Raw genomic sequence first — 13,795 nt, 5'->3', positions numbered from 1 at the left:
ACCTGGTAGAAGTTCTGAACTCAAAATCCCCTCTAGGTTGTATGAAGTCTATTCGGCACTCTCTGTTGTACGGTGTTGACAAAGATCCCTTTCGGCACACGTTCATAGTTAACTCAACAAAATTAAATAAAAATCAGCAGACTTTCAGTTGTCCGCCTCTGTTGTATAGTGGTTGGTGTGATTAGCTGCCATCCCCGGGGCCCGGGTTCGATTCGCGGCTCTGCCACGAAATTTGTAAAGTGGTACAAGGGTGCCGCCTCTGTGGTGTAGTGGTTAGCGTGATTAGCTGCCACCCCCGGAGGTCCGGGTTCGATTCCCGGCTCTGCCACGAAATTTGAAAAAGTGGTACGAGGGCTGGAACGGGGTCCACTCAGCCTCGGGAGGTCAACTGAGTAGAGGTGGGTTCGATTCCCACCTCAGCCATCCTCGAAGTGGTTTTCCGTGGTTTCCCACTTCACCTCCAGGCGAATGCCGGGATGGTACCTAACTTAAGGCCACGGCCGCTTCCTTCCCTCATCCTTGCCTATCCCTTCCAATCTTCCCATCCCCCTACAAGGCCCCTGTTCACCATAGCAGGTGAGGCCGCCTGGGCGAGGTACTGGTCATACTCCCCAGTTGTATCCCCCGACAGAGAGTCTGAAGCTCCAGGACACTGCCCTTGAGGCGGTAGAGGTGGGATCCCTCGCTGAGTCCGAGGGAAAAAGCCGAACCTGGAGGGTAAACAGATGATGATGACGATGATGGTACGAGGGTTGGAACGGGGTCTACTCAGCCTCGGGAGGTCAACTGATAAGAGGTGGGTTCGATTCCCAAATCAGCCACCCTGGAAGAGGTTTTCCGTTGTTTCCCACTTCTCCTCCAGGCAAATGCTGGGATGCTGCCTAACTTCAGGCCACGACCGCTTCCTTCCCTCTTCCTTGCCTATCCCTTCCAATCTTCCAATCCCTCCACAAGGTTCCTCTTCAACATAGCAGTTGAGTCCGCCTGGGCGAGGTACTGGTCATTCTCCCCAGTTGTATCCCCCGACCAAGAGTCTGAAGCTCCAGGACACTGCCCTTGAGGCGGTAGAGGTGGGATCCCTCGCTGAGTCCGAGGGAAAAGCCAACACTGGAGGGTAAACAGATGATGATGATGATGATGATGATGATGATGATTTTAAACAGCAATAGGAATTTTACATTCGAACCGTAGGAGTAGTAGCCATCCCCATTTTACACATGAACAGCACGCTGACTGATACTGCATGCACTGAGCGTGTGTCTGATCAGCATTCTTCCCCGTCAGGTGACGCCGCTATCGCTTGGACGGGTTTATATCGATAGTAGTTAGGTGGTAATAATGTTCTGGCTGATGAGAATTAGATTGTCCGACTCGTTGGCTGAATGGTAAGCGTAATGGTCATCGGTTGAGAGGGTCCCGGGTTCGATTCCCGGCTGGGTCGGGGATTTTAACCTACTTGGTTAATTCCAGTGGCTCGGGGCTGGGTGTGTGTGGCGTATTCAGCATTAGAAATCATCCTAGGTAGAGCCCTCATCTTCACAGACATGCAGATCGCCAAATAGGCCGTCTACGAGAAAAAGACCCGCACCAGGCATCTGCGGGGGCCATACGCCATTATTATTACAGTGTTAGATTGGCGTATACTTGCTTAACGTAGTACAAATTTTACAGAATAGCTGACGTATCACCTTCCAAACTTGAATCATGAACATTTTCTTCTTCATTGACTATATCTACAATGACTCAATCTAAGAATCATTGTTCTTGCCGACTTGCAGATCCCAAAACCCTTGGGTCAAACCTGGTAGAAGTTCTGTATTCAAACCCCTCTTCTTCTTCAGCTATTCTGTTTACACTCCTGGGTGGTTTTTCCCTCGGACTCAGTGAGGGGTCCCAGCTCTACCGCCTCAAGAGCAGTGTCCTGGAGTTTCAGACTCTGGGTCATGATACAACTGGGGAGGAAGACCAGTACCTCACTCCGGCGGCCTCATCTGCTATGCCGAACAGGGGCCTTGTGGGGAGGGGGGAATGGGGAAGTTTGGAAAGGATAGGCAAGGAAGAGGGAAGGAAGCGGCCGTGGCCTAAAGTTAGGTACCATCCCGGCATTTGCCTGGAGGAGAAGTGGGGAACCACGGAAAACCACTTCCAGGATGGCTGAGGAGGGAATCGAACCTCCCTCTACTCAGTTGACCTCCCGAGGCTGAGTGGACCCCGTTTCAGCCCTCGTACCAATTTTCAAATTTCGTTACAGAGCCGGGAATCGAACCCGGCCCCCTGGGGGTGGCAGCTAATCACACTAACCACTACACCACAGAGACGGACTTTCCTTGCCTACTCAACAAAATTAAATACATATCAGTAGACTTCCAGTTTCTGATAGAGTAAAACGGAGCGCAGAAGTTAACATAAAGACACTCAAACTGGTGGTAAATCATAACGTCTGGAGACGGTATCTGAGATCATACGGTTACCGTTTTGATAGTAATATTTTTTTAAAATTTGATTTTGAACACAGAGTTAAGCAATGATACTACTGTGAAAATAAAACATATAAAATTCCGAGATTTATTTTTGAATCCCCCTTTAATGCCAAGAGTTTCCCCCTCCCTCTACCGCGCGAGTTGGCCATGCAGTTAGGAGCGCGTAGCTGTGAGCTCGCATCCGGGAGATAGTGAGTTCGACCCCCACTGTCGGCAGCCCTGAAGATGGTTTTGCGTGGTTTCCCATTTTCACACCAGATAAATGCTGGGGCTGTACCTTAATTTTAGGCCACGGCCGCTTCCTTCCCATTTCCAGGCCTTTCCTGTCCCATAGTCGCCATAAGACCTGTGTCAGTGCGAATAAAGCAACTAGCAAGAGTTCCCCCTCTGTAAATCCAGTATGAGTGGCTAAGAAAATTGAGCTCCTGTTTTCTACAGTAGGCGGGTTTGACCTCGGGTCAGTACGGTGGTATCAATCCATCAGCCCTGTTTACAGTGGTTTTACTTTTCATGATGGCTTTTTACTCCGGTGTAATTAAAAATTGAAGTGCATCGGCCGGGAATCGAACCCGGGCCGCCCGCGTGGCAGGCGAGCATTCTACCACTGAACCACCGATGCTGTACGCGGTATTGCAATGATATGCGCTTCAATATCCCAATGTCTTGTCTTGGAGAACGTAAATGAAACAATGCCTATAGCCACTTCTCACGTAATGAGAGTCCGACTCGTTGCCTGAATTGTCAGCGTAGTGGCCTTCGGTTCAGGGGATCCCGGGTTCGATTCCCGGCCGGGTCGGGGATTTTAACCTTCATTGGTTTAATCCAATAGCCCGGGGGCTGCGTGTTTGTTCTGTCCCCAACATCCCTGCAACTCACACACCACACATAACACTATCCCCCACCACAATAACACGCAGTTACCTACACATTGCAGATGCCGCCCACCATCATCGGAGGGTCTGCCTTACAAGGGCTGCACTCGGCTAGAAATAGCCACACGAAATTATATATACTTAACGAGGGGCTCGCTGCCTAACTGAAGAAGTTAACTGAGAATAGTGTTCAACGTGATTAGCACTAGGAAACGTTGTGATAGGACTAAAATATCTCGCCTTTTTAGCAAAGCAGCTCTTTTAAGTTTGTGTATTCTGTAACTAAATATCGAGTTATAAACGAAATATATTTCTGTTAAATATCTATTTTAAAAACAACTAGCAGTTTCCCGCTGGCTCCGCCCGCAATGTACAAAGTATGGTGTTGTTCGTTACTATCCTGACGGATGTATTTGCAAAGTTTCGACTTAATGAAATAAAGCACATGATCTGCTGTGGTAATAGAATATAATATTATGTCAACAAAACACTTGAAAATACATCACAAAAAGAAATTGAATTAAACGTTCCTTGGAACAACACTACGCACCGAACTGTTAAAATGTCCTTCACCGAGCTCGATAGGTACAGTCGCTTAAGTGCGGCCGGTTTCCAGTAATCGGAAGATTGTGGGTTCGAACCCCACTCTCGGCAGCCCTGAAGATGGTTTTCCGTGGTTTCCCATTTTCACACCAGGCAAATGCCGGGGCTGTACCTTAATTAAGGCCACGGCCGCTTCCTTCCACTTCCTAGGCCTTTCCTATCCCATCGTCGCCATAAGACATATCTGTGTCGGTGCGACGTAAAGCAAATAGCAAAAAAAAAAAAGAAGAAGTCCTTCAAAGAACTTCGTCATGGAGACAAATGTACTCATAACGTTTCTCAAAATGTACCAATTTAAGTAGTTATTACCTCAAAAGAAAGCGGTTGATCCACAGTGTTTTTAGACAAAAACGAACTGCGTACCTCAATTAGAACGAAATATATGATTGCTTCAATGAGAAAAATTGATGAAATGAGACGTCAAATTGAATGTGCTCTCATAACTTTCCTCAGAAAAACCAATTTGAATAGTTAAGAGCTGAAATGAAAGAACTTGAGCCACTGAGTGTTCTTAGGCCAAAACGAACTCCGTATCTCAGAACTAAAGATATGATTGCTTCAAAGAGACAAAAAAATTGAAAAAGTCAAATAATTTGAGGAAGTCGGATGTTAACTGATTTATAGTACCTGATGGTAAAATCTGTACATGAATACCTTTCAGTTAAAAAAGAATGAAGGAAATCGACTTCAGTTTTCATCCAAAAAATTTAATATACTGTATAGATTACTATTGCCAATATGTGCATATGTCAAATGTCTCCACTGCTGTGTGAACACTTACAGTGACTCACATAATTATTCGGACACGTTGCTACACACTGGCCCTATGTTTCAGAGAAAATATTGTACGCACAAACTAGTTCCTGACAGAACCCAGTTTGACAGATTCAACACGGCGTTGAAATGTGTACTTATAGAAAACAGGACAGAACCAGTGACCCTGGAACCTCAGAACGCAGTTAACGTGCTTCAACAAAATTTTTCGGACACAAGTCAGTTGCCATGCAGAGGTCGTGTGTAGAAGAGCCACGGACAGTATGAACGTAAACATTCAGTGAGTTAGAGTGCTGTGTACAACTTAAGAGAAAATGGGCCGCAAAGGAAGAGAGAGCACAATCGAACAGCTAGTAATTTTTCACCGTGATAAAGGTGAAAGTTGTCGTCAAATTACTGAAATGTTACAAATGAAGAAAAGTAAAGTCTCTGATAATATCACAAGATTCCGATGGGAAGATAGGATTGAACATCTACCGCATACGGGACGTCCAATAACTTTTTCTGTGATAGAAGAGTGTTATATCATCACAAAAACCAAAAAGGAACCCAACTATAGTGCTCCAAAACTCGTTACGGAGATTGCCGCAGAAACCGAAAAGAAAGTGCATCCAGAAACAATGCGGAGAGTGCTCAGAAGAGGGAACTTTCATGGCCGTATTGCAAGAAGGAAGCCCTTCATAAATCAATTAAATCGAAGAAGGAGAATGCTCTTTGCCAAAGAGCATGTTAGAGAAGACAATGAGTGGTGGAATGACGTTATATTTGCTGATGAGAGTAAATTAAACATATTTCAGTCTGATGAGAGGATAACAGTTTGGCGGCGTCCTAATACTGAGCTTCAAGAGAAGAATCTGAAAGCAACTGTGACGGATGGCGATGGACATGTGGTTAGCGTGATTAGCTGCCACCCCCGGAGGCCCGGGTTCGATTCCCGGCTCTGCCACGAAATTTGAAAAGTGGTACGAGGGCTGGAACGGGGTCCACTCAGCCTCGGGAGGTCAACTGAGTAGAGGTGGGTTCCCACCTCAGCCATCCTGGAAGTGGTTTTCCGTGGTTTCCCACTTCTCCTCCAGGCGAATGTCGGGATGGTACCTAACATAAGGCCACGGCCGCTCCCTTCCCTCTTCCTTGCCTATCCCTTCCACTCTTACCATCCCTCCACAAGGCCCCGGTTCAGCATAGCAGGTGAGGCCGCCTGGGCGAGGTACTGGTCATACTCCCCAGTTGTATCCCAAACCAAGAGTCTGAAGCTCCAGGACACTGCCCTTGAGGCGGTAGAGGTGGGATCCCTCGCTAAGTCCGAGGGAAAAACCGAACCTGGAGGGTAAACAGATGATAATAATAATAATTGTACTTGGCGGTACACCTCCACGCCGCTAATTCAAACCTTGCGCCAGTTGAAACTCCCCTACTGGAAGAAGTCTGAACTTTGTCTTATGTGTTAATTTTCAAGTTATCCTGAAGATGTCACTACTTGGAGATTTTGAAGTTTCTGAACTGTGTTGTTTTCGACGTATTTTTGCTTTCCTTGTAGTAAGAAGTGTGAACATTCTCTTCTAGAGGACACTACTGAAGAACTACAACGGCGCACCCTAGTGCGAAGTGAAAGAACTGTTTTCTTTTGGAGAAAATTTAATTTCAAAAGTTTGTTCTTTGCTAAATTTCTTTCAGTCATTGTTTAAGTTGGCAATATTAACCCTTTCTTTCCCCTTGTTTTGAATTTAGCCAATCCCGAATTTCTTTAATTAATTTTCCACCAATAATGTGTTTCTTCTTCATCTTGTGTAGGGGTTTTCTTTATCCACCAATAAAATGATTGTGGGCGGGTGTTTTCCTTCCTGAAACGCCTCGAACTTTCTGCGAGAGTATATAAACTGCTGATTTTAGGGTCTCTGCGCCACTTCAGTACCATCTTTCAGTGTGTAAAGTACATAGCAGGGGGCGGGTAGCGCCTCTTTCTTCGGGCAGCAGTTCAACAACCAGGTAATGGCCGATTAATAACTTCTTTTCTTGCTAGCTCAGCAGTTTAACTCTCGGGGCGCGTCCGAAGCTTTTCCACCATGTAACTTTCCCTAAAATGTAACGAATCCTTGTATTTATTCTATCTTTTAAGCTTCATATTGGGATAGAGAGTGCTTAACCCTCTCGAGCTCCCTCTCATATTGCATTGAGGTGAACTTATTTTCACAACCGTTTCTTCCTTAACGTAATGTAAATTGTTTCCTTCTAAAAGTCACCTCTTTAGTATGGGATTAGCCCTTGCATTAACGGCCTAGTGCCAAGTAGGTTTTAAACAAAGTGTATTAGGAGCGCAAGTTCGCCTCCTCTCAAATTGGTATTTTAGAGGCCAGGTAATTAAATTTTCTCACTTAATAGGCCTCAGTAGGTTGGTTATCTTTACCCCTGTGTTATGTCATTAGAGGAAAACTTGAAGGTGGAGTTTGGTGTGGCCTTTGATAGGCTTAACCTTTGAGAGCAGATCGCTCTTTTGAAGTTTGTTTCTGCGCGCCTCGTGGAGGCTTTATGATGTAATGGGGAGCAAGTGCTCCTGGGCTTGATTGGGGTCTTCTGCCCCTTTGTTGAATTCTGTATATCGTAAAGTTGGGCTAATTGCTCAAGAATTGTGTGTCTGGCTCTCGGAGCCCCAAATCCTGTAATTGTACATTCTCGATTAGTGGTTTTGCTACTCTGTACCTGCCATTATTGTTATTTCTTGTTTTTGCTAAGAAAATATAACCTTGTTAAATTTTAAATTCACTTTAATTTCGTAGCCTGAGACCTGTTCACCCCCCGCACCTTCTTTCACCTCTAACTACCACGGAAAACTCCGTAACAATAATAATAATAATAATAATCAAGATAACGACCCAGAACATGTGGCCTGGAATGTAAGGATGTGGTTATTGTTTAATTTCCCAAGGGTGCTTTATCCTCCCCCTTAATCACCAGACTTGAATGTGTCTTTGGGACAAACTTGATAAAGAAATAAGAAAAACAACAATCGGATTTAGAGAACAGCTGAAGAACCGACTTCAAGAAGAGTGGCAGAAGACATCTCCCGATTACACACGGAAATTAGCGGAGAGGATGTCAAGTCGACTCAAGGAAGGAAATAAAATGAAAGGAAAGCCCACCAGCCCCTTAACCATTAGGATCATAAGTAAAAATGAAAAGTGTCCGAATAATTGTGTGATCGTCATCATAAGACCTATCTGTGTCGGTGCGACATAAATCAACTCACAAAATAATAATAATAATAATAATAATAATAATAATAATAATAATAATAGTAATTGTGTGCAATATTGGTTTTGATTTTGTATTTTAATTATTATATTTTCATTGACAGTGTTCATTAGAAGAATGATGGACGTTTAGTTTCTATATTCCTTACAGAAACTTGTATTTATATTTAATTTATATCAGTGCCTTATTATTATTATTATTATTATTATTATTATTATTATTATTATTATTATTATTATTATTATTATTATTATTGAAATGACTAATACAAAGCAAAATGTAATAAATCATGTCTGTCCGAATAATTATGCGAGTCAATGAATGTCCATCAGCGTATATAAAAACCTACCTACTATCGATATAAATCCGTCCAGGTGATAGCGGCGTCACCTGACGAGGAATGACTGCTAGTCATACACAGGCACGGAACATGTATTAGTGAGCGTGCTGACCCTGTACAGAATGGACAAGGCGCTCGAACTATCTACGTTTAACCGAGGGCAGATTGTCAGAAAGGAGGAAAGACTACTACTACTACTACGGTTCGAATGTAAAATTCCTATTGCGTTTTAAAATGATAATCTAAAAATACAACGGAAGTCGTATATTTTACTTTCACTTCTCCCAGACTGTTGAGTAGCTTTGAAACTCTTGAAGTTGTCCAGTTAAAAATCTGAGGTCATTTAGGTGAAAGACTTTACTAAGGGATTTTTTCGTGTAGGAAACTTCTATACCTACACGCCAATACTCTCACCACGCTCGCTAACTCTGGACTATCAATACGTCGGCTATCGCCTTCTTATCAATAAACTTATGTCCTTGTTGTGTTTATGTAACCATGATCCTCCAGAGGTTAGGACATTGTGTTATGGCCGCAATAACACAGGTTGGAATCTAGATCACGCCTGGAGCTACATTTTCTTCTGAGCTGAGGTGACAGAATTTGGTCCCAGAGAGATTTTCTTGTGCTTTTTATTCTCATTCCTGGCCATTTTCTAATTTATTAAGGGTAGCAGCTGATATTAATTTGATCTAGTTTCACGACCGGATGCCCTTCTTGATGATTACAGTACACTATGTGGAGGGATGTATCCAATATTGATGCTGGGAATTCCAGTGCATACTATCAGAGTCAAAATTGGATATCCACAAATTCTACTGGAAATGTGGTTATAATTGGTGGTGTACTGGTCCTCCTGTCCAGTTGTATCTACGCCCCTCAGGTGATTGAGGTGGGATACATCGCTGAGTCCGAGATATAATCGAACTCTGGACGGTAAATGAAGTATGAAAGAAAAGCAAAGACAGAAAAAGAGAAAGAAAGGGTTTATATTATTTTGGCAAGTTGCTTTTCGTCGCACCGACACGAAAAAGACTTATGGCAACGATGGGATAGGACAGGGCCAGTAATGCGAAAGAAGCGACTGTAAGCTTAATTAAGGTACATCCCAGGCATTTGCCTGGTATGAAAATGGGGCACCAGTAAAAGACACATTTTGGCTGCCGAGAGCGGGGTTCGAACCCACAACGTTGTTACAATCATGATTTTTTTTGCTATTGGCTTTATGTCGCACCGACACAGATAGGTCTTATGGCGACAATGGGACAGGAAAGGGCTAGGACTGGGAAGAAAGCTGCCGTGGCCTTAATTAAGGTACAGCCCCAGCATTTGCCTGGTGTGAAAATGGGAAACCACGGAAAACCATCTTCATAGCTGCCGACAGTGGGGTTCGAACCCACTATCTCCCGAATACTGGATACTGGCCGCACTTAAGCGACTGCAGTTATCGAGCTCGGTCGCGATTGATTTAGAATCTTTGAGACCTGAGGTATACCTTCTCCCATGATTCTACTGGAGACAGTTTGAAGACATTTGGGGGAAATTCAACAATCAGGGTAATCTATGGTAGCGACTGAGCTTGAACCTCTGATGCCCGGAAGGCGTGGTATATTAGTCCTATCACAACGTTTCCTAGTGTTAATCATGTTGAACACTATTCTCAGTTAACTTTTTCAGTTACGCAGCGAGCCTCTCATTAAGTAACAAGCAGCTATAGGAATTGTTCCATTCACGTACTCCAAGACAAGACATTGGTATATTGAAGCACATATCATTGCCCCATACAGCTGTCGCATCGGTGGTTCAGTGGTAGAATGCTCGCCTGCTACGCGGGTGGCCCGGGCTCGATTCCCGGTGGATGCATTTCAATTTTTATTTACACCGGAGTAAAAAGCCATCATGAAAATTAAAACCACTGTAAACAGGGCTGATGGACTGATACCACTGTACTGATCCGACGTCGAACCCGCCTACTTTAGAAAACAGGAGCTCATTTTCTCATCCACCCATCCTGGTTTTCTAGTGTTCAGAGAGGAGGAACTCTCAGGATATTTGGGATTAAATCTCTCTCTGCTATTTGCTTTTACGTCGCATCGACACAGATACGTCTTACGGCGACGATGGGATAGGAAAGGCCTAGGAATTGGAAGGAAGCGGCCGTGGCCTTAATTAAGGTACATCCCCGGCATTTGCCTGGTGTGAAAATGGGAAACCACGGAAAACCTTCTTCAGGGCTGCCGACAGTGGGGCTCGAACCCACTATCTCCCGATTATTGGATACTGGCCGCACTTATGCGACTGCAGCTATCGAGTTCGGTTGGATTAAATGGAGAATCGAAAAATTAAATCTCGGGTTTTAGGTGTCCCGTTATAACAGAACTATCATTGAATCTGTATCCAAAATCAAACATTTTAAAAATATTATTACGATCTCAGATACTGTAATGGAGTTGTATTACTCCATTACCTTAGAACTACATATATTGGATTCCATTTATATAGTTTAATATTATGGTGTGCGTGTCCACGAATTAAGAGTTCGAGATTCCATGGTCCCTTCTCGGATTTGCGCATGGGGAGCCATCTTGCGGTGGACTTGGTTATAGAAACACGAGGTGGCTAGTGTGTGCTGCGATCTGTCTGCGAAACGTGAAGTTGACCTGCCGAGGCACGGAGCTCGACAATGATGTCTGAGCGTTTTTGTTTTTAATTCTTGGGACTGAATTGAAGAGACGCTCTGAAGCTAAGCTCTTGGTTGTGGTTTAACGACAAGTTATTTATTCAAGAAAGAAGATGTTGGTGAATTTTGATCCGGGTTAAAGGATTTCCACCTGAGCCTTAGGCTCGTTGTTTGGTTTGTCATTTGAAAAGATTATTCTCTTCTAACTAGCCGACCTCGTAAGTAGATTCATATGTACTTCTGAACTGGGCCGATATCGCCGAAGAAACTACTAATAATGACGTTTGGAGACATGGAGAAAATTTATGGCTATGATATCTGAGAAATGGAATATTTGATGTTTCGGACATTTGTTTGCGTATTTAAAGTGAAGGACTTTTCCTACTGGTCTGGTTATGAGCTTGTAAAATTCAATCTAGATTTGGGGTTTCAAGGTTCAATGGTAACTATGATATTAATTTTAACTTTTGGTTCTGTCACTTAAGGTTTCATGCGCATGAAACAAGATTTTATATTTGGGGAGCTCCTCATTGGTAAATATGTATGTAGTATCGGTGTAACCTAATTCATTTTTCTTATTTCCCTTTTAATAATAATAATAATTATTTGATTACTAAATTTCTCAAACCTATTCGAGGGTGTTAGGTAATATTGGAATATTGTTAAGATGAAAACTTTTCTTTTGAGCTACTCGGTACTGGCGTAGCCATTTTGAATTACTGTGACTCTGTTTTGTTTCTGTACGATGTAATAGAATGCACACGTGGGTGGGCGTTGTCCTGTTGCCTGTGACAGCAGAGGATCTGAGTTGATTATTGACGGGTAGAACCGTGTGATGTAATTGTCTTGATTTGGTCGCCTTGTGGTGGACCGGTTGATGTTTGGTGATATTCAAGTGATTTAAGTTTCGGTCTCTGAAGTAATGTTCTCTTAGTTATCCTTCTTGTGGATCATGTACCTTCATTTGGGTTATTTCTTGAAGATTACGGAAGTAATATGGGTTGGTAGGGTATGACCGAGATTGTCATTGGAGAAGTTTTCACCTTCAAGACTGTAACTGTGAATTTATAGATTTTAATTGTGATTTGATTCTTTAAATTAATGCATCGACCTTGATGGTTTAATTTTCAGTTAATTTTCCCTTTTAATTGATCCAGTTGCAACTTTTAAATTTTAAATCAATTGTAGTTTGAGAGGTCGGTTATTTTTCTTTAGAAGATTTTGTTTATTAAAGTTTTCCTTTCTTCAAATTTATTCAGTAGTTATTATTCCAGCCTTTAGCTAATCTTATTTGTTTAATTGATTCGCCTGGCCTCTTGGCCCTGTTGCTTCTACACATTGCGACGACCTTTCTATTGGGATTGCACGGTAAGTTATTTGGTACCTATTATTCTTGTTTTCTTGGTACAATCCCTGGTCGTGCTATACGCTCTACCTTAGTATTTTAATGTCGTGAGAGTGTATTTGGTAGCAGATTGCGTGGTTGCCATAGCAACTACGTTCTGTTATCCTCGTTATTTGTGCTTAGTTTCTGAGCACGTGTAATTTATTGAACTACTAATTGATACCTGGTGTATCACCTTTTCTTTTCATATTTCTTGTGAATTATTGGCTAATTTAGCCAAGTCACAGTGGTCTATTGGCTGGAATAATAAGGAGATTGAGACAAAAATTCAAGGTTGTGAAGGGAAAGGCAGACTTACGTTGGGTGGTAACTTCTGTGTTTTCTGTTTCATATCATTATGCCTGCACGTGCTGTGTTGTTGCCGCGAATGTTACGAAAAGGGGAGCTGCAGTACGAACTGCAAGTCCGCGGCTTTGTATCAACCGGTTCCATGGAGGGTGACGTTGCCTTGCTTCAGGCTTCCCTGGATTCTGCTGTAAAACCAGGTGACATGAACATCCAAGTGGGTGAGTCAGTGAATTACCTTTCAGTTTCAGTTAGTGAATTGTTAGTCTTTTAAAATCAGCTTAAAGAATGCAATCCATCTGACTATCAGTTGAGAAGGCTAAAGGCTCGAACTAATCACCTTATCAACAGGGTTCAGGATTTAATTTCCCTTGGGCCTGAAGGAGAGTTGATTTCCCAGTGTACTTCCTTGTTGACTTCTGTCATCAACATTTCTGTGGAACTTGATTTAATGATTAGTACCAAAAAGGTTGGTCAATTGTCGTTGAATGATGAAATTGAGAATAATGAAAGTAATTGCTTTGGTCAAGCTAATGAGAATATTTCTCCCCAAAACGTAACTAATTCGTGCTCATCTCATTGCTGTGGGCTAAGTCCTGTGCTAGAGAATTTGTTGGTTAGGTCATGTTCGGCCCCAAACTCTATTAAAGATCTCTTTAAGGATGTAAAGGTCTTTTCTGTATATTCCATTGACGAAACCATCAGATTTCTGCGGTTTCTGGTAGAATTATCTGAGTCGGCTAATGTGTATAGCATGGATGCTCTGGGGATTTTTAGAGTGTTATTTCCTAACTGTCAAGGTGTCCTTAAAAAAGAAATTTCTAAGGCTATTAGCAGCAATTTAAGTGTAAATGAATTTCACGAGTTAATCTTGGCAAAGTTTATTCCGTCCCTTGCGTTACAAAGTCTAGTTCCAAAACATTGTTATAGGACGCAGTACTTGCATGAAAATCTATTGGCCTATGTCTTGGATTTGAAATTTTATTGCGAGGTTTTTAAAATCATGGTACAGGAAGAAGAGATGGTAGCTCGTATAATCAAAGGCATTACTCCTCAATATCGGTCCTTTTTATCTTTGACTAAGTGCCCGAGTAATTTTGCCGAACT

General features: G+C 42.8%; 2 non-coding genes across 2 annotated transcripts; one reads left to right on the top strand and one right to left on the bottom strand.

The window, feature by feature from the left end:
• Window positions 1-3,028: 3,028 nt before the first annotated feature.
• Window positions 3,029-3,099, bottom strand: TRNAG-GCC (transfer RNA glycine (anticodon GCC)). Its single transcript has one exon. It is a non-coding gene; the product is annotated as a tRNA-Gly (tRNA).
• Window positions 3,100-10,110: 7,011 nt separating this feature from the next.
• Window positions 10,111-10,181, top strand: TRNAS-GCU (transfer RNA glycine (anticodon GCC)). Its single transcript has one exon. It is a non-coding gene; the product is annotated as a tRNA-Ser (tRNA).
• Window positions 10,182-13,795: the final 3,614 nt, after the last annotated feature.

The sequence above is a fragment of the Anabrus simplex genome, chromosome 1 (genome assembly GCF_040414725.1).
Source record: "Anabrus simplex isolate iqAnaSimp1 chromosome 1, ASM4041472v1, whole genome shotgun sequence".
NCBI lineage: Eukaryota > Metazoa > Arthropoda > Insecta > Orthoptera > Tettigoniidae > Anabrus > Anabrus simplex.
The sequence above is the reverse complement of the archived record's forward strand: the minus strand, read 5'-3'. Positions and strand labels throughout refer to the sequence as shown.